The sequence below is a fragment of the Onychomys torridus genome, chromosome 6 (assembly GCF_903995425.1).
Source record: "Onychomys torridus chromosome 6, mOncTor1.1, whole genome shotgun sequence".
NCBI classification, from domain to species: Eukaryota; Metazoa; Chordata; class Mammalia; order Rodentia; family Cricetidae; genus Onychomys; species Onychomys torridus.
This window is the reverse complement of record NC_050448.1, coordinates 13,329,376-13,350,857: the sequence shown is the minus strand read 5'-3', so window position 1 is coordinate 13,350,857 and position 21,482 is coordinate 13,329,376.

Below are 21,482 nucleotides of genomic sequence, written 5' to 3'. Positions count from 1 at the left end.
TTCCCTTTGTTCCTTGTTGTCGCCAAGGTGCTGCCTGAATCTTCATTTTAATTATTTTTGTGGATCCCTCATGATAAGGTCATAATGGCTTTAATTTGCATTCTCCTTGTGACAATTATACTTAGCCCATTTTAACATATAGTCCTCTCAGTGTCTTTTCCTATAAAGTGTTTAAGAATGCTGCCATTTTTATTGGCTTATTTTCACCATTGATTTGCATATTCTGGATACTTATTTTTGAGTTACACATGCACTGAAATATTTTTCCCAATTTGTACTTGCTCCCTTGATCTTCTTACATGTATCTTCTGATGGTCAGACTTTTGCTATTGTGTTGAAAACTAGTTGTTCGAGTTTCTTTCTATTGCTGTAATAAAACACTGTGACCAAAAACAACTTAGGGGAGAAAGGGTTTATTTCATCTTAGGGGTCACACAGTCCATCTTTGAAGGAATTCAGGGAGGAACTCAAGCAGGGCCCTAAAGACGAGTCTTTTTGCTATTTCTTCAATCATGGAACTCACTTCACAGCCAAGCAGTATGGCAGAATCCATAGAAGAATGTCCCTTGCTGTCTCCTTGGCAGGCTCAGCTTAGCTGGCTGTCATATACATCCCAGAAAACAGTGCTCCCCACAGTGGGTTGGACCCTCCTGCAGCAATTAGCAGTCAAGACAATTCCTCACAAACATGTCCACAGGCTGATCTGATCTTGGCATTCCCTCAATTGAAGCTCCCTTCTCAGGCAATTCTGGGCTGTGACAAGTTGACAATTAATGCTAACTAGGACACCAGAGTATCAATTTATTTTTTACTATAATTCTTATGCATTACCTAAGAATATGCTTGTTGTAATGCCATAAAAATACTTTCCACAAACTTCACAAGTTCAAGTTCAATATCCAGGCCTGGAGCCACTTCAGATTCTGGTCATGTGCAGTTTGAGGTGGGGCTGGAGGTTGCCTTTCTCTTTTCTTTTCTATATTTTTATCCTAGATATGAATAAAAGTGGCATGATTGACATTTGGGGAGTAGGTAATGTCTTGTTTTGGGCATGTTTATAGGAAATTTAGTTCTATTCCAGGTCTTTCTTAGATGTCAAGGGCCTCTGAACCAAGCATTATTTTCACAAATGGCCCGGACATTGCCAAACAGCCTCTGAGGTGAAAACTGCCCATCGTGATAACCACTGCTTCACACAGTAGTTCCAGAAGCATCCTCTCACTGTGAAATTTTTGGAAACTCTTTGCATAGTTCACTATTGTGGGTCTGTGGCTCTCTCTTGAATTCTCTGTATTGTTCACATGATCTGCACATCTTATTTAAATACAAATCATAATATGCAAGCTTTATATTAATACAGGTAGTTAAGTAGTTCATATTTATAACAATCAAGATTTAATTCTAAAATTCTTTAAAAATATTAATTCGCAGTATTATTTTATAGAGATTTCATGGCATTTTCTATAAACCAAATGATGTTCTCTGTAACTAGTGACAACATTACTTCTTCCTTTCCAACCCACATGCCTTTTATTCTTGCCTTATTTCATTGACTGGGACCCATGGTAAAACACTGAGAAGTAAACACAGATGCCCTGATCTTTTCCCCAGTCCTGGAGAGGAGACACTCAGTAGATCAGCAGCATTATGTATATTTTCCATGGAATGGTAAAAAAAAAAAAAAAAAAAAAAAAAAAAAAAAAAAAAAAAATGCTTATCACAAAAGAAAATAATTCCTTTCTATTCTCAGACTCCTGGGAACTGTAAATTAGGAATAACATTGCTTACATGACATTTTTCCATCTTTCATTTCCAGCACATCTATTTTAGAGAGTGTGTGTTTGGACCTTGTTGTTTTGTATCCAGTCTGGCCCTCTTCCCTTTAAAGTGGAATGTATGGTCTATTTACATTTTGTGGAACTGTTAACAAGGTGGGTTTAAACTCAATTTGATTTTCACTTTTCCACTCTGATCCCTATTTCTTTACTTCAATTAAGTTAAATTGTCAGTATTCTGTTTTGTTTTGAGAGTTGGCTTTTCAGTTGAATGATTTTAATATGCATTTTGGTAGCAGTTATGACACACATCCTTTAATTATTATTATGTGCTGGGCCTTGAAGTGTTTCATCCAGTGAAAGGCTAGCTCTTCTTCAGAGAAGTCCCATGTGCCTCGCATATTTAGATCTTTATTTCAAATCAGTTACCCCAGTTCCACCATGCATGCAGCCTGCTCTAGTGAAACAGACCTCTTGTTTCTCCTTGACCTCAGCCTATCTGCACCACACTACAGAACACAGCTCAAGACTGACAGGTAAAGTCAGCATGGACCTCACGTACCAAACTCCCTTCTCACAGGTACAGTCCTCTGCTGGTTCCCCAGAATCTCTTGCTTACTTCAGATCACTTGTCTAGTTGCCTAAGTTGGTGGGGTAAAGCTAAAACCAGTGTCCCAGACATGACTAAACACAAAAGTTTCAGTACTTTTACCATTTTAATTTTGAGATTATAGTATAGTTACTGAAAGGCTCAAGCAGGCAAACATGATTCTAGCAGGCCTTGCCTTTCTCCTATTCCCTCTGTCTTGCTTAAAACCATTAGATTACATTCCTAAAGCTAGCCACCAAAGTCTATTCCCTTATTTGGCCACTTCCTCCTACTGAGGCTGACTATCAAGGTCCAGTTATCAAAAATTGAAGTTCAGCAATCAAAAGCCCCCTTTTGGATATCCCAATTAACCTGTCCAATCAAAATAAACCAACTCATCCTAACACAGGGGTTTCCCTTGTCCCTTTATCAACTATCAATTTCCTATGGGCCACATCTGTCCCCTCTCTATCCAGAGGCAGTCCTTTGTCCCTGCAGGACAAATAACCCTTTTCCGCTTCCTTGTTCCCTTCTCCCCTGTCCTCTGTCTCCTGTCTTTGTCTCTTCTTCCCTGCCCTTTGTCCCCTTGGGGTAAATAAATCTCCTTTGAGCTGAGAACTTGGTCTTGGGGTGTCCTGTGCCAATTCTGCCCCTTTCAATTACATCACTTCTCTTCCCCCCTTGCTCCCTCCCAAACCTCCCATACATCCATAAAGTCTCATCAATATTTTATTAATTAATGAAGAGTGCTAAAGTTTGGACTGTTATTTGAAGAGCATACCTTTCTAATCATCTCTACCACACTGAAACCTCTTACATGAGCTCAGTCTCATCGTGTGCCCAGTTCCTTAGGGAAAAATAATTTCTCTAGCCACAAACTTTCATCAAACTCATCAGGAAATTTACATCTTCAGAGTCTGTATTTTTAGAATGAAAGGCCTTAAAAATAGAAAGAACAAGGCACCTTTCTGACTGGCAAAGAGCAGTAGACAGAGAAGGACCCCGTCTGACCTCCAGGGGCCCCTCTCTGCTTTGCTTGGTTTTCTCTGCTGTTCACGACTTGCTTAGCCCTGAGCAGCACTATAGCACAAGAGAGCCCGGCCAAACGGTAACACCCTTCCTAACTTCATCACTTTCTGTGGATGGTAGCATCTTTCTCTTACATAATCCACTGCTCTTTCCCCTCAGCTATTAGTAAGTAGAGGAAAGGAAGAGAAAAGACGTGAAAGGCTTATGCCCAAAGAAAACTGCCATCGTGGTACAATAATTTTCCCTTGGGAGCCCAAGGCCTTCTCAGTTTATACCATATATCATATTCACAGACAACTTTTGGATTCAGGTGTGACTAAGATATTGTATTAGATTTACCCCCAAAGGGCACAGGAGATATAATCAGTAGATCTTGGTTCTAACTCTCTGATTTTCACTGGCCTGCTGTGAGAGTATAGGAGATTTCATCTAACGTCTTCAGTGTTCTGATTTCATCAAGGAAATGATAGAGTTAGATAAATAATTGTAGTACTTAACATTTGCTAAACCCTTTCCATGTGTCAGATACTCCACAAAGAACATGCATAATGCTGATTAATAACCCCAAATTTATGATAAGGGTATTGTTATTAGTCATTATCACATGACATGCTTGAAAACAACAGTCTGCCATTTTTTGTGGTTTTCAAATTCTGCTTTGTGTGTGTGTGTGTGTGTGTGTGTGTGTGTGTGTGTGTGTGTGTGTAACAGCTTCCTCCAAGATTGAAACATTCCATCGTGCACCAAAGCTCTTTAAGCAGGAAGGTAAACAACTCAAAATAGTTTCAGAAAATCCCTGAAACTGACCAGATTCACTAGGCCCCTCCCTGCCAGAGTAAACAACAAAATCTGAGAGTCGGTCTCAGGAAAGCTGAGTTGAATGGACTCTGAGACAGATCAGATGTCTGGAAGAAGCAGAAACCAGGGAGCTGCCTGGAAGAGGTTTAGATCAACTGTGCACATGGAAAGGACATTCTCCAACCTGCAGAGCTGCCTGCAGGCTGTGCGGTGTACTCCAGGGTCTCTGCTTTTATGAGCTGTCACTTATGCTGGGGCTGGGCTTTGGTGATGCAGCTGCCTTTGAGACATTTCTGCACCTGTAAGTAATCTCAATAAAATTCATTGGTTCACCAAGTTGGACTTCAGTTATCGATAGTTTTGTCTATTATGGGTTTACTATCTGAGGTGAGTAGACATATGTGTTGCATCTCCCCAGGAAAAGTTTTGGGGTGTGTGTGTGTGTGTGTGTGTGTGTGTGTGTGTGTGTGTGTGTGAGAGAGAGAGAGCACTTGCTGATACTCATGGATGCCAGAAGAGGGCATTAGATCCTGTAAAACTAGAATTACAGGTGGTTATGAGTCACCTGGTATCAGTACTGGGAACTGAACCAAGATCCTCTGGAAGAGCAGCAAGTGCTCTTAACTGTTGAGCTGTCTCTCCACCATCATTGCTTTTTGTTGTTGGTTTTGGTTTTAGTTCTTTGAACCAGGTCTCTCACTCTATAGTCCAGACTGGCCTGAAACTCACTATGTAACCCAAGCTGGACTCAAACTCATGGTAATCCTTCTGCTTTAGTCTTCCAGATGCTGGAGTGACAGGTATGAGCCACCATCTCTTGCTTAGTTCACAAACTGTAAGAATCTCTTCTATGTTGTCTATGGAAGAAGCAGCATTGGGCTTACATCTGTCTGCCTCCTCAGCTGATTCTAATCTCCACAACTTCAGGTCAGAAGACTGACGATTTGAATGATAACGTCCCCATGAGTCTCAGGCACTTGAGTACATGATTCCCAGTTGGTGGCCGTTGGGGGAGGATTAGGTGGTAATAGCCTTGCCTTGCTAGAGGAAGTTATCACTGGTGTGGGAGCTGAGAAGCCAAGACTCCCCACTTTAAGTGTGCTTTCTCTGCTTCCTGCTTGTGCATCAAGATGTCAGTTGTTGCTTCAGCTACCTGCCTCCTGGTTCCTCCACGCTACCATCATGGACTCTCACCCTCTAGAACCATAAGCCCAAATAAACATTTTCTTCTATAATTCTCCTTTGTCTTAGTGTTTTGTCACAGCAATAGAAAAGCAACTAATACAGACGTTGGTACCAGGAAGTGAGCTATAGCTGTGACACACCTTATTATGTAGTTTATTGGAGGAATGTGGAAGACTTTGGGATTTTGATTCAGAATAGTAGCTGAATGCTATAAATGGAGCTTAGCAGGCCATGCTGGTGCTTTGAAGATGGTAGTACTGAGAACAATGTGGATTCGAAGCCTGGCTCAACAGGTTCCAGAAAGGAATAGTATTAGCAACTAGACTAGGGACTATTGTTTGAGGTTTGGGCAAAGACTGTGGCTGCCTTCTGACTTTGTCCTAAGAATATGCCTGGGGCTAAACTGAAGAGTAATGGACTAATTTCTTTGCAGAGATTTCAAGACAGACTAACATTAAGAATGTTATTTAGTTACTAGTAATCATTCTTATGCAGGTATATGGTGAAGAATAACAAGTGGGGCAGAAAGAAATGCAAACTGTATACAGTTTGGAAAGGAAAAGGACACTGCCAAGATGAATGTCATAGCCTAGGCTTGTGCTGGAAGAGAGACTGTAATTGTTAAGGAGAGTGACACCATTAAAGAAGATTGGAATAAAGGGAAGGATGCCCTCAGGACAAGATCTCAGAGCAATAAAGAATGAACACAAATAACTACAATTGTAATCCAGTGGGACCGGGGTCCATCTCAAGCTGGCAGCCAACTTGATGGTGTTATCCACATGGTTCCTGCTTTAGAATCATGAAGGATGCTAGTAAAGAAGTTGTAGAATCTTCCTCTGTAATTTAGGATGACCACTGAGGCCATGCAGTGAGTAGCAGGGAAGTACCAACAGGACAGTCCTGAGAGAGCAAAAGGCCATGAGAGGTCTTTTTGTGAACTTTGAACATGAAACCTCAGCTGCATTGGAGGCCCCAAGATATTGGACATGCTAGAGCCTTGGAATACCCACCAGGAGAGCAGCACACAGGGAGGGGAACTGCCCCAAGAGAGCAGCCAGCAAAGCTGGAAGGCTGGGGTCATCTGAGCGCTTTGACATTGGCCATGGAGCTCCAGCATTTGGAGTTTGACCCATAGATTTCAGTCTTGCTTTGGTCCAGCATTTCCTCACTATGCCACCATTCCTTCCTTTGGAGTGGTAATGTATATTCTATGCCATTGTATATTGGAAGTATATAATTTTACAGGAGATTACAATTAAGAGACTGAATCTCAGAAAAGATTTTAAACTTTGGACTTTTAAAACCATATTGAGACTGAAAGGGTATAGGGACTTCTGAAGTCAAAATAAATTCACTTTGCATTTTAATATGGCCACAAGACCATGGTATGGTATATGGTAGTTTGAGTGAGATGTCCCCTATAAGTCTTGGACATTTGAATGCTTGGTCCTCAAATGGTAAGTCTTTGGGGATGATTAGGTGGTGTGGAATTTCTGGGTAAAAAATGTCACTGAGGATGGGCTTTGATTTTCAAAACACTAGATCATTTTGCGTTTACTCCTCAGCTTCCTGTGTGTGGATCAAGATGTGACCTCTCAGTTCTCCCTGATACCTCCACTCTGTCATCATGGACTCTATCCCTTGAACCCTAAGCCTCAAATAAACTCTTTATTCTATAGGTTTGCCTTTGTTATTATTTTTAACACAGCAGTAGAGAAGTAACTAAACTATAGACCCTAAGAATTCTTCTCCACACCATTAATTGTGGCATCTCATGAAGAAAAGCTTCTATGCCATCTGGCCAGTCTTATAGATCCTCATCCTGTTGATCAAAATGGAAGCTTGCACTGTGTTTACACATTGTCTGTGTGTCAAATTTAGTTCCCAAGCAGAAACTTTGTCTAACACAACAGCCTGCCTACAGGTTCACACATAGCTGAAGTGTAGTGAATGTTCATCACAACTTGAATGACATCTGTTTAATAAAAGAAATTTTACCATTAATATTTCTCTCTATTCATTTGACATAATTAAATGCTGAAAATATTACATTGAACTGAGTTCTATTATACAATCATTTAAAATTGTGTCTGTGTGTGTATTAGCCCATAGAGCCCCAAATTTTGCATAGTCCAAATAGATTTCATTTCTAGTAAAAAATCTCTAGTTAAGATTGATTCTCATTCATCCATTGATTAGTGAGTATTCAGAACTTAATGAATATTTAAGCATCTTCTCTGTCTAGCATTGTGTTAAACAGTAGATAAATGAAACAAATATGTGTGTTCTTTGACATTCTAGACAGGAAACAAATGCTTGGCCCTATGGAGTAAATGTACCAGCAAATGCATCTTCAGATAGGATTGGGGGGCAGGGAAGTCATATCCTACAGAAGTCACCTCTCAGTAAGACTGGAGTGTTTTCAGAAACCAGTCAGGCAAATGTCAGAAGTAAAAAGGTTTCAGAGTGATAACTATTTTTTGATCATGTGTGCCACATTTTCTCCTGGTTCATAAATTTATGGTGTTTGTTAACATTCATATTTTGTCATTCTGACTAGTGATAAATCAGCTTTGTTTATTTTATATTAATATAGTTACTTCTTTCTTTTTACTGTGTTTCTCTGATCTGTATTTATCATATATATTTCTTTCACAAACTCCTTTACCAAATCATAAACTGCAGAGCTTCAACACAGCCCCTACTTTTAGGCAGCCAGCCTCCTTCACCATATCAACTTTGGCAAATTCTGGTCTCAAAGTCCAGTAGACCACTCAGGGTTACCTAGCAGGACCCCAAAGACCCCATCTCAAAACATAAGTGGCTTATAAATCACTCTTCTGGAATTTTCTCTTGCATCTTTGTGTTTATAAACAAAATTTTAGTTTATTTTTCAATTTTTCATCTTAGAAAAAGTTTATATTATTGCTGTATGTTTAGAATGGCTGAGAACTCCAAATTAACGTTGTGACTGAAGGGACATCAGCCCATTTGAGCATGTGGCTCTGGCAGGCCATGCTCTTCTCTTCAATTCCCTCTGCCTTTCCTGAAGCTAGCCCCCAAAGTCCATTCCCTAATTTGGTCAATCCCTCCTCCAGAAGCTGACTATCAAGGTCCAGTTATTAAAGTATTGAAATCCAACAATCAAAAGCCCCCTTTAGCTCATTTAATTAACATGCCCAATTAAAATTAAACACCTCATCCTAACCCTGGATTTTGCCTTGTACCTTTATAAACTGCCATTTTTCTATGTGTCATGTCTCTCTCCTCTTATCCAGAGGCAATTTTCCTTTGGGACAAATACCCCTTCCCCTTCTCTTGTTCCCTCCCCCATTCTCCCTCTTCCTCTGTCTCTTCTATTTGTCCCTTTTCCCAGCCCTCTGTCACTCTGGGGCCAATAAATCTTCTTTGTGCTGAGAACTTGGTCTGGCGAGTTGAGGGGGGGGGGGGTGTCCTAAGGGGATACTTTTCTTTTCATTGGCTTTGTCTTGAACAGAAGCCATGGATTATGTTCTAACTCAAAGCCTTTGTGAGTCACCCCTAGTTAACCACTGTCAACACAGCTTCCAAAACAGAAACCCTCTGCTGCCATGGAATGGCACCAGGGGCCTGGTCCTTAGCTATAAGCAAAGGAGGCACATATATCCTTGGAAAGCAGCATATTAGGATGGGCTCTGCTTCCTGTTTCCAGATTAATAAAATGCCCATGATTAGCACCAAGCACATCATAAACAAGCATAGAAAACAGATTTTCTTAAGGTCAGATGCTGAGCACAGGTTATTCTCCTTCCATGACGCTGAGATGGGTTTTAGCCCTCGCCATGTCAGCATCATAGAAGGACAGGACAAGTCACAACCACTTTTTTTAATTTGCATTCAAAGACTCCACCCAGCAAGCCTAGACCACCGGTTCCTATATCACAGCAAGATCAGTTCTCCTTTCTCCTGGAGCGAAAGAAGTGTTGTAAAGAAGCCTGGGACCCTTTCTTAAGACCAGCAACATCAATCTTTCAATGCAGTTCTACCATTTTCTAACTTTGACTAGCACTGGGAACCCTGAGGTCACACTTTTTCCCTACATTTGTCAACCCAGTTAAAGACCCACTTATTTACTCTTGAACTTTGCTGGTTACCCCTGAGCTGTAAATCTAGTATTTAAGTCCTCAGCTGTTACTTATTCATTCAGTAACTGAAGGTTGTGCAAAGTAAATTTGGAAAACATATTGGTCAATGACTATGGAAATGTATTGTGTGCCACTACCATCCTACAGAATCTGTACAAAGGCGTTCAGGTGTTACACCCTAACAGGTGTTTGCTGCAGCTGCCAGTGCCTGAGCAAAGGCTCCTCTCTCACAACAAGATGCAAAGGGAGTTTCTCTGTCCCACCTTGTTCCTCTGTCACTTCCCAAATTATCACTCAGATGTTTATATTAATTATAAATGCCTGGCTGATAGCTCAGGTTTATTGCTAGCTACCTCTTACATTTAAGTTAGCCCACATTTCTTGTCTATGCTTCGCTACTTGGTTCTTGGCTTGTTACCTCACTTTCTATACATCTCGCATCCTTGGTAGCTAGCTGGCATCTACCCTGACTTTGCCCTTCTTGGTTGGTATTGAGATTAAAGGCGTGTGTCTGCCATGCTGGCTGTGTCCTTGAACACACAGAGACCTACCTAGCTCTGCTTCCCAAGTACTGGGATTAAAGGCGTGCACCACTACCACCCAGCTTCTGCTCTGGCTTGCTCTGACCTCAAGACAACTTTATTAACATGCAAATTAAATCACATTTCAATACAAATAAAATAACACTATATTCATCTCCAGTTTGATTGTACCACCTAACCTTATTCTGCCCATCTATTGGCCAAAACAGTTTTATTTATCAGCCAATGAAAGAAACACATATTCACAGCATACAGAAAGACCCTCCCACAGCAACAAGAAGCATTATTTACAATTTACAATCTCTCTCTCTCTCTCTCTCTCTCTCTCTCTCTCTCTCTCTCTCTCCCTCCCTCCCTCCCTCCCTCCCTCCCTCCCTCCCTCCCTCCCTCCCTCTCCCTCAGCCCCCACCTCCTCTGCTTTTTCAAGACAGGGTTTCTCTGTATAGCCTTGACTGTCCTGGAATTCTCTCTGGAGACCAAGCTGGCCTCGAACTCACAGGTGCTGGGTTTAAAAATGTGCATTGCTACTACCTGGCCTTCAATATCTTTTTAAGGCTTAGTGTTGCCTCCGATCCTAACTAGATTGGTGTGAAACTCCACCTAGGGAGTTAACTTAGTTGCACAGCATGGTAGAGGTCTTTGGTTAGATGCTTGTTTGGGTTTTTGTTGGTTTTGTTTTGTTTTCCCATTAGCACTGTTCTAAGGAGGAAGAAGGAGCCTCAGCTGGCCTGCTTCCTGTGTCCTCCCATGGTACCCTCACCAATGGAACTTCCTCCCCCACCAGCATCCAAAACATAGTGTCTTCACTTTTCTCCATGCAGGTGGGTTACAGATGAACTGTTTGTAATATGACTCCCTGCTCATATATCTGACATTCCTCACAAGTTGGCATTTTAGCTCTAGTTTTATACTTAATTTTTTTAAGTTATTTATTTCTATAAATTCCAGATGAAGAGAAATTTATACATGCCTTGACCCTCCACTTTTCCTCAGTTATAAATAATACAGAGTCCAACTTAGTAACTTAAGGGTAAAAGTGGTTAATGTGGGATAGATGAATAGGAAAAGCATGAAGGATGGTCATCAACACCAGGGACACTCCAAGTGTGCCCTGGCTACAACACAAGCTGGCCGGGGAGCATGCTTGCTTCTTAAAGGCTGATGAGAAAATGGCAGATAAAAAGCGAGTGTGAACACTATTGTGTTCTGGTGTTCTTTTTATTAAAATAAGGCTGTGAGTTTGACTGTGTAAACTTATTAACTGAGGATAAATATTAACAAAGAGACAGGAATCATGGCACCTTTTACACTTAAAACTAGACCAGCAGCAGATGTGTGTGCTGGGCCGCACATCTAAGGCCCTTACTGCGGCTATCAACTATGACCGTGAACTTTGTTCTCCAGGGTCACTCTGCGATGCATTTATTTCTGTGCCAATGGTCAAAAGATGACTTCCCTTTTACAGGTAAAGTCACATAACTTCAAAAGATATTTTTTGATTACTGCCAATTAAGTTTCTCCAGAATTTTGCTATCCATGATATCACAATATACTATCATAAAAATGAGTAGAAAACTAATTATTGAACACATTCAAGGCTCTTCAAGCAGAACTCAGAAGAAAAGATTTCAAAATTCCTTTCAGATAAAAAGTTCATCTTCTTAGAAGGTCCTATTTAATTAAGTGGGTTTTGAAGCAGAAGCATATTACTCAAAATGAAGATAGCCATAATTAATAGCATTTGAGGAACAAAGCACTATAGCATACTTCAGCTCTTAAAATACCTCTGAAGACTCCTAAGGGCACAGACTGCTTCACCTGGCTCCAAAGGGAAAGCCACTTTACACAAGCACAAAGTGGGGGACAACAGACATGTCTATTAATAGGAAGGCAGGTGGCGCTGATTAAAAGAAAACAGTCGAAGATTATCATTTGGAAGTAATTTCACAAGTACGTGCTCAGGGTTAATCTAGTCTGGAAAATGCTCTCTGAGAGTAATGCAAACTTTTATAATTAAGAAGTGTTTAAGATGAAAACTTAGCAGCCTAATCACATTGTCCTATATACAAAGCACACAGTTGGATATTTTTGCATCTGAATTCCTCTCGGACTATAGGGCATCTTTATGCACCATCCTCCAAGGCTGTACAGATCAGGAGAGGGAATTGGTAGTGTTGTTTAGCAAGCTGTTCTATAACCAAAAGAAATGGCTAATCAATTAATACTGATCAGTAATACCTTTAATTAGAATTCATTGAAAATAAAGATTTGACTATGGTAGTCTTTCTCTGAGCACAGTGCACTTACTAGGATCATATCAGCATAAATTCACATAAATCATCAATTGAGCATGTTTGGAAGCCATCTCACAGTGTCACTTATTTTCAGCATGACAAGCTCTCCTTAGATAAGAAAGGGGCAGGCACTGGGTACAGTGGAGTAGTCTGTGACATTTTACAATTCACTCACGTACTGTATGAGTAAGAATATTTTCAAGAGTTTAGAGAACATCACATTTGATCAGGGAAGTCAGAACAAACTTTCCTCATTCTGCTTTCTTTTTGTAAGATTTATGGTTTACAGCAGAGTGCTCCTATCTTGGATCCAACTGTCAATAGTAACAACTTAGGGCTGTTGAAAAATTGAGACACTTAAACCTGGCCCCAAGGAGACTCTAATTAAGTAAGAAATAATGGTAGCCAGCACCTTACAACTTGAAGGTGTTGTACTGTCAACTTGAAGAACTTCTTTTTAACGTGAAAACTTTCCATGAAGCTTAAAATATCACCATCAGTATGTTTAAAAACATTACAGAGGAAAAATTCTAATTATGCAGTTCTAATTCACTACATTAAAATTATCAATCATTGTATGAACAGTCTTGAGCACGTTTTGTGGTGAACCCATATACATACTTAAATTGGAATGTAGTAGAAGTAGAAACATGGAGTCATAAGATATGTACACATTCAGTTTAGAAGATATCCTGTGGGGCTGGAGAGATTGTTTAGTAGGTACAGCACTTGTCACACAAGTGTGAGTAACTGAATTCCAGTCCCCTTAACTCATAGATGAGTCAGACATGGTAGGTAGTACAGGTCTATGAGAGGGGGCAGGCAGAAACAGAAGGCCCCCTGGAAGCTCGTGAGGCCAACCAGCCTGTTTTGCAAAGTGATGGACAGTTGGGAGGCTGTCTCAAATAAGTTGAGACATGAGGACCAGCACCCATATGTTGTAGAATATTATTTTAAGATGTGTTACATTTGTTTATGCTGTGGAACATCTGTTTAATGATGAAAAGATGTGTTGCATTCGTTTATGTTAAATTTGTTTAGCTCTGTGAAGCTGTGTTACTTTGCCTGCCTAAAACACCTGATGGTCTAATGAAGACCTGGATGGCCAATAGGGAGGCAGGAGAAAGGATAGGTGAGGTCGGCAAGCAGAGAGATGAATATAAGGAGAAATCTGGGAGGAGCAAGAAGAAGAGCGATCAAGTAGCAAGAAAAGAAGGAGCCACCCAGCCAGCCACAGGGTAAGAGTAAAAGTAAGATTACGGAAGTAAGTGAGTTCCAGAACAGACAGGACTGTTTCAGAGAAACCCTGTCTTGAAAAATTTTAAAACGGGGGGGGGGGGGGGGGGGGGGGGGGGAGCCAGAGGCAAAAGGTAGATGAGATAATTTAAAGTTAAGAAAAGCTGGCTAGAGCCGGGCGGTGGTGGCGCATGCCTTTAATCCCAGCACTCAGGAGGCAGAGGCAGGTGGATCTCTGTGAGTTCAAGGCCAGCCTGGGCTACAGAGTGAGTTCTAGGACAGGCACCAAAACTACACAGAAAGACCCTGTCTCAAAACAAAACAAAAAAAAAAAAAAAGGAAAAGAAAAGAAAAAAACTGGCTAGAAACTAAGCCAAGCTAAGGCTGCACATTTATAATTAAGAATAAGCCTCCGTGTGAATTATTAGGGAGCTAGGTGATGAGCCTCCAAAAGAGTAAGGAGTCAAAAAGCAAAAAAAATACCAAGAACATTTAAATATTTTTGGTTGTTTTGCTCTTTTGATCTTTGGTCTTTGGAGGGGCCCACCACCCAGCTACCAAATAAATCACACATGGAGGTTTATTATTACTTATAAATGCCTGGGCTTAGCTTGGCTTGTATCTTGCCAGCTTTCCCTAACTTCAAAGTATCCCGGCTACTTTTTGCCTCTGGGCTTTTTCCTCCTCTTACTTCTGTATTCCTTACTTTCATTCTTACTCCGTGGCTGCCTGGGTGGCTGGGTGGCTGGGTGGCTGGGTGGCTGGCCCCTAGTGTCCTCCTCTCTTTGTTCTCTTGCTCATTCTTCTTTTCCTCCCAGATTTCTCCTTCTTTAGATTCTCTCTGCCTGCCAGCCCCACCTATCCTTTCTCCTGCCTCGCTGTTGGCCATCCAGGTCTTTATTAGACCATCGGGTGTTTTAGACAGGCACAGTAACACAGCTTCACGGAGTTAAGCAAATGCAACATAAAAGAACACAACACATCTTTGCATCATTAAACAAGTGTTCCACAGCTTTAACAAATGTAACACATCTTAAAATAATATTCTACAACACCCATGGTGGTCTATGACCTCTGCAGGAGTGCTGTGTTATGCACATGCATGCAGATATGCAAACACCCACACACAAACATACACACAAAGATTTTAAAAGCAAATACTGAAAAATGATTCCTAATTAGATCAATGTACACGCCCCCTAGCAAAGAAATGGTTCTGCCTACTCCACATTTGCCAAAGCTTGGTGTAACCTGTCTCTTTCAAGGAGGACATTGAAGTGTTGTCCTACTGTGGTCATAAGTTATATTTTACTAATGGCTATCTAAGCTCTTAACTATTTCATTTTTATAAGTTGCAAGTCATTTTCTGTGTGTTTGTTAGTGTATGTGTGTGTGTTGGTGTGATGTATGTTTGCATGTGTTTATGTGTATGTGCATGTATAATGTAAACATAGTTTTAATAATAAGATTACATACCATATATGCAGTTTTGTGTATAACAGAAATTTTCATGAGAATTTCCCATATTCATAATATTCCTCAGAAACAGGATTCTTTTTTTTAATTACATTTGTGTTTTAATTTTACATATCAGCCATGGGTTCCCCTGTCCTCCCCACTCCCGCCGCTGCCCCCACCTTCCCCCAGCACCTCCCCTCCATTCTCATCTCCTCCAGGGCTGTTTGGAACCTGGGGCATATGCAGGGACATTTTGCTCAGCCTGGAAGGAGCGGAGTGGACCTGCCTGTACTGAATCTACCAGAAATAGGATTCTTAGGATATCAGTCTAACCCATCGCATTTTAGGGTAGTTAATTGTGCCCTAAAATCTAGTTAAAAGCATGCTGAAGGAAACAATACTGGAAATGAGATGGAGCCCATAATTTAACTAGTTTGAGTTTTTTATTAATTTTTAAAAGATTTTATTTTTATTTTTAATTACATGAATATGTGTATATCTATGTGTGGGTTTGTGTGCATGAATGCAATGCCCACAGAGGCCAGCAGAGGGTGTCAGATCCTCTGGAGCTAGAGTTATAAGTATTTGTGAGCTACCCAACAGAGGTGCTAGGAACTACAAGAGCAATGTATGCTCCTAACCCCTGAGTCATCTCTTTAGCCCACTACTCTTTTTTTCCTTGTCTAAATCATGACATTAGGTTGTTTGAATTGTGATTACTTTACCACAACATAAACAGCAATACCACAGACCTGTGGGTCACCACAGGAAGATGGAGGCACACAACTGGGTTCCAGTGGGAGGATTTGAGATAGATGGAGTGAGGGTCATATGATTTGGAAACAGTCTGTATTATGTAAGACATGAGGTAATTTAGACATTAATGCTTTAATACCAGCACAGCCTCTTGGAATATGAGTCTCTTGGTGAATGTTTTCTCAAAACCAGAAGTATAGCTGGGCACTCTGAAGATAAATTCTGAGCATTCTCTGATGGCAATATCAAAACTGCCAAACCCTACACACACCACAAGGATTAATTCTGAAGTTAATCATTATAGGGAATTTTAATAGTGAACATAAAACTCCCCATTATAATAGGCATAAACCATTACAAGATTTTTAATAAGAGTGTTGTTATTAACTAGAGTTTAGTCTAAATATCCACCTAACAAAGGTAACCTGTTACAGCTATACTCCTTTGTCTTAGTTCACGTTTATTACTGTAATTAAATATTTGAGGCAGGTTGCTATAGGAAAAGGGGGTTTATTTTGGCTCATGGTGATGAAGGAACAAAGACTATGAGCTTTGTCTGGTGTCTTGTCCATGCTACAAGGCAGCCTTGAGCATCACATGACAAAGGATGGAGACCACATTACAAGGCATGAGGAGCACATAGCAAGGGATGAGGTGCTTATGCATGTACATGTGACTGGTCTCTCTCCCTATCTTGATAAAGCACAACCAATCAGTCATAGGACTTCAATCTCATGGTTTTATCTAGTTCTAACAGTCCTCAAAGACCCTGCATCTAAACCCTCTAGTTAGATTATTTCCTGCCCCTTAACACCTCAAAGTGGGAGGTAAATTACAACACAGAGACTCATGCCATATCAAAACCATGGCTGATTCTATGTAGCTGATTTAATAAACTCATTTTTTTCTGGGCAACTCTTAGCATTAGATTATCAATAATATATTGAGTATGTTAGGATATATACACACACACATACATACATACATAGGTTTTGGGGTTTCTTTGTTTCTTTGTTTTTTGTTTTTTGTTGTTTGTTTGTTTGTTTGTTTGTTCGTTGAGATAGGACCTCTCTACATAGCCCTGGCTGTCCTGGAACTCACTAGACTGACCAGGCTGGCCTTGAACTCACAGAGATCCACCTGCCTCTGCCTCACAAGTGCTAGAATTATACCTGGCAGGCTACATTTTAATGTATTTATTGTACAACTGCAATGGAAGGTTCAAAAACCACTTATATACCTTACATGTTAGAAAAACATGGAAGGGCTCTTTGAGGTTGTAGAAGAAAGAAAGGATGGGATGATATACTGGGCATAAACCATATTCTATGAACCTTGCACGTTAGTATTATAGTCAAAAGGTTTCTCTGGTCCCCACCCCACCCAGGTCCCGCAGCCACTTATAAAAATAATGACTCAAAGGCTTAATATTATTTACAAATTTATGGCCACGGCCTGTGGCTCAAACTTCTTGCTAGTTAGCTCTTATAACTAAACTCAGCCCATTTCTATTAATCTATACGTCACCACATGTTCCGTGGCTTTACTTGTGTGCCATTACATGCTGTTCCCTTGACAGTGGGATGGCATCTCTCTGCCTCTCCTTCCTCTTCCTGTCTATCTGCTTGGATATATGCTTGCCTCTAAGCTACCTTGCCACAGGCCAATGCAGCTTTATTTATCAACCAATCAGAGCAACACATATTCACAACATATAGAAAGATATCCCATGGCACAATATAAATGCTAGCATCTCATTTAACCAGAAAAGAGATCAAAAGCTTAATTTTGTGATGGATCAGGCTTTAAAAGGTAAGCATTAAAAATAATGAGGTAAACCAGATGTAAAAGCTCAAGGCACTGCAACCTGCACTGAGCGTGTTTCAAAGCCATGTGGCCTTACCCTTCCCTCTGCCTGTTTATGTGGTTAATGATGTTGTACCTAACATCTGCATTTTCTTCTGTACATGGAGGCCAGTTCAGTAATAACCTGCATTCTCCAAATAGTAACAATGGCTGCCTTCTTCCTTGTGTTCACTTGTAGACTTTTATGTAATTTGGGTTCATATCATCTATGGATACGTTGCACACAAAGTCCTTCTCAGCAAGATATTAGAGCACCAAAGTTCACATAATAACATTTCCATGGGTGATGGCATGTCACATATCACACCCAGAACTTTTCAAAAATAAAATAAAATAAAAGATGAAGCTACCTGAGCAATATCCAAGTGCAAACACAGCTCTGCCCTGCCTATCCCAGCCCTTCTAATACCTTCTAATGTATTGTGGCGTGGGTTATTTAGATTATAGAACAAGGAAACGTGCATAGTCAGGACATCTCAATGTTTAATTCCAAAAACTACCCATAGGAGGAGCATCTGGAATGCTGACTTAGAAAGGCCTCACTCACTAAAAGGGCCACACAGCCTGCCATGCGGCCAGATACCTTGGGCTCTTTCCTCAGCTTATTAGCCCACCTCCTTATTTGGAGTGTTTTATCTTTCTTAGTAAGATGTCTCTGTTTCTAATTGTTTTCTCTGACACTAATGCCTTTCTCACTTTTTTCTGGACTTGAACCGGCTCACTCAAAAGACACCCCCTCCCATGGCTGCTGGGAGTTTCAGCTTGTCTGTACTGTTTCCCTCTCAAGCTCTAGTAAAATTGTTCTCCGGATTTAAAAAAAAAAAAAAAAAAAAGCCTCAACAGGACCCTTAGATCAAAACATCTGCAGACTGTAACAGCCAGTATAGATTTCTGCTGTTCTCCACATGGTTCCTGTTCATGACACAGCTGAGTATCTGTGCAGTGGTGTTTATAGGGTTGACCCTGTGAAGCTGGGCTGCAGACAGCACCTGGCCATATAGCATGAGGGGAAGGCATTATGAACACGGGCCAGGGAACTGTGTGCAGACCTCCAGCCAGGACGTTTATCATCACCCCTTTACCAGATGCTCTAGGGAGATTAGGCCATGTAACGGCAGGTCCTGGTGGTGATTGCAATGAATTCCAGTGAACAGGTCATGGGCCCCATACTCTGTAGACAGTGTGGCACAGCAAAGATGGTGTGTGGTTATTAGACATAGTTCCAATGCAGGCTTCAGAACTTTCTGTTAGTTTGATGATTTCTTTTTCTGGGGAGATTAATATTGAGATTCACGAGTCTCAATTTTCTCATCAAAAAAACAGATTCATGATCATTCCAAATATTTGAGGGTTGAGTAACAAACATAGCTCTTGAAATGTAGTAGAGGGTATTGTGTATAGCAGCTTCCTCTGAGGCAAAACCATCCTTTTCAAAGTGAAGCTCCTTAAGACACAAGAAGACTGTAAGGCGGTAGTTGTCAACCTTCCTAATGATGCAACCTTTAATACAGTTCCTCATGTTGTGGTGACCCCCAACCATAACATTATTTTCGTTGCTACTTCATTACTATACTTTTGTTACTGTTATGAATCATAATGTCAATATTTGTGTTTTTCCATGGTCTTCACTCAATCTCAAACAACCCACAGGTTGAGAACCACTGTCCTAAAGGGAGGTAAAACACTCCATCCTCAGGGAAACTACTTAAGCTCAGGAAGTAAACAACTTGGAGGCTTCAGGAATTCCATGAAACTGACCAGATTCACTAGGCCCCTCCCATTTGAAGCATATATAATCAGTAAGGCCTGCTGAGAGTCACTCTTAGAAATATCAACTACCAGAGATCAGCCAAGCTGTCTGGAAGAGACAGACCAGTCAACGTGTCTGGAAAGAATTATCTCCAATCTGTCGCCTGCCTGGGGTGTGCAGTGTGCTCTAGGTTTCCAGCTTTATGAGCTGTCAACCATGCTGGGTGGGCTTTGGTGATGTAACTGTCTTTGAGTCATTTCTGTACCCATAAGTAACCCTTCACCCATACCCCTATAAGTAAACCCAAATCACTCAATGGTTCACTGAGTTGGGCTTTGTGGTATTTTTTTACTTTGGTCTGTCAGCAATTCCCTATCTGAGTAGAAGTTTGTTCATATATACTCAGAAATAGTTTCCCATAATAGTGGCTCATTAAGTTTTAAACAAGTCCTTATTGTGGGGATTATCAAGGCAACTCCACACAGTTAAAAAGGAGGTTTATTTTGGGGTAACTTACAGCCAGTAAGGAGGTTGGTTACAGTATCCAGGAGAGGTGAGGTACAGTCCAGCAGGCTTCTCTGGAGAACTCTGCTAGGTTTACCATCCAGCATCCAGGATCATGAGGAACCAAGAGGGCCTGCGTGTCTGGATCTCAGATCTTAAGGGCTCCAGTTTCGGCCCCGCCCCAGGGGCAGGTCATAGGTAGGTGTGGCAGTTACCAAAAGCCTCACTAGGGGTAGTACTTCCAGGTCAAAGCTGGAACAGCTACCCACTACAAGTCCTTATGCCAAATGTAAAAATTAAGACATGTGAAAGGCAGAATGTGCATGGTTGCAATGAACATAGATTGATGACAAGCCTGCCATTTATTCTAGCTCCCTCCATGTTTTCTGTATGATGTTAGGAAAGTTCCCTAATCTATCTATGGCTCAGTCCCCATGTAAGTAAAGGAGGATTGTAATAACAGCTATCTCATTAGGCAGTTGCAGCAATTTGGTCAGACAATCCTTGTAAGCCCCTTTGTTCAGTGAGGCACGTCACAAGCACTCAGCAAATATTCAGTTTCATTATGTAAATATTGTCAGATACTATAGGGACCCTAATTTATAATCATTACCTTAATTAATCTATATAACTGTCCAGTCTGCCAGGGTAATCTGCTTCCATACCTTACAGATAAGAACACTGGGCATCAGAGATCATTGGTCATTATCACATAACTGATATATGACAATCAAAGTATGAACCATGGCCTTCTGCCTCCAAACTAATTTTCTGTGCTTCTTTGCTCCTTTCTCTTTAGTGATGGGAAGTTTGGCCAAACTATCAAGTGTTTACACCAGACCTCCACTTCCTTTGGTTGTAGTTGCTGCTTCTGCGTGGCTGATCACAATACCTGAGAGAAAAATGAGTTCATTTTGGTTCATGGTCTCAGGCGGTTGAGTCTACAGCTGCTTGTCCCTGCTGATTCTGGGCCCGTGGTGATTAATTCACCATCATAGCAACAGAAACATGTCAGAGGCTGCTCCTTTCAAGACTGACGGGTTGCAGAACATGAGGAGGGAACTAGGGACCAGGCATAAGCTTTGACAGCACAGTCCCCATGACTTACTTCCTCCAATCAGTCTCCCAAATCTCCCAGAATAGTGTCACTAGCTGAGGCCCATTCAACACATAAGGCTGTAGGGCGTATTTCATATTTAAGCCACAAAGATGGCTAAACCTACTTTAGATCCAATAAAACAAGTTTGAGATTACTGTAAGAGAAGTTGGGCTGGGGAGATGATCCAGTGAGTAAAGGGCTTGACACATCAGCATGAGGACCCGAGACTGATCCCTAGCACCCATGTCAACAGCTGGGTAGTAGTGAGCACCTGTATCCAGCATCGGCAGAACAGAGACAGGAGGATCTCTAGAGCTGGCCAGTCAATCTAGAAAAATCTGTGAGCTCCAGGTTTTCTGAGACCCTGTATTCAAAAATAAGATGGAGAGAGACTGAGGAAGGCACCTGCTGTCAGCACCCTGCCTCTACATGAATCTGCATATAGATATCTCTCACACACATTACACACACACA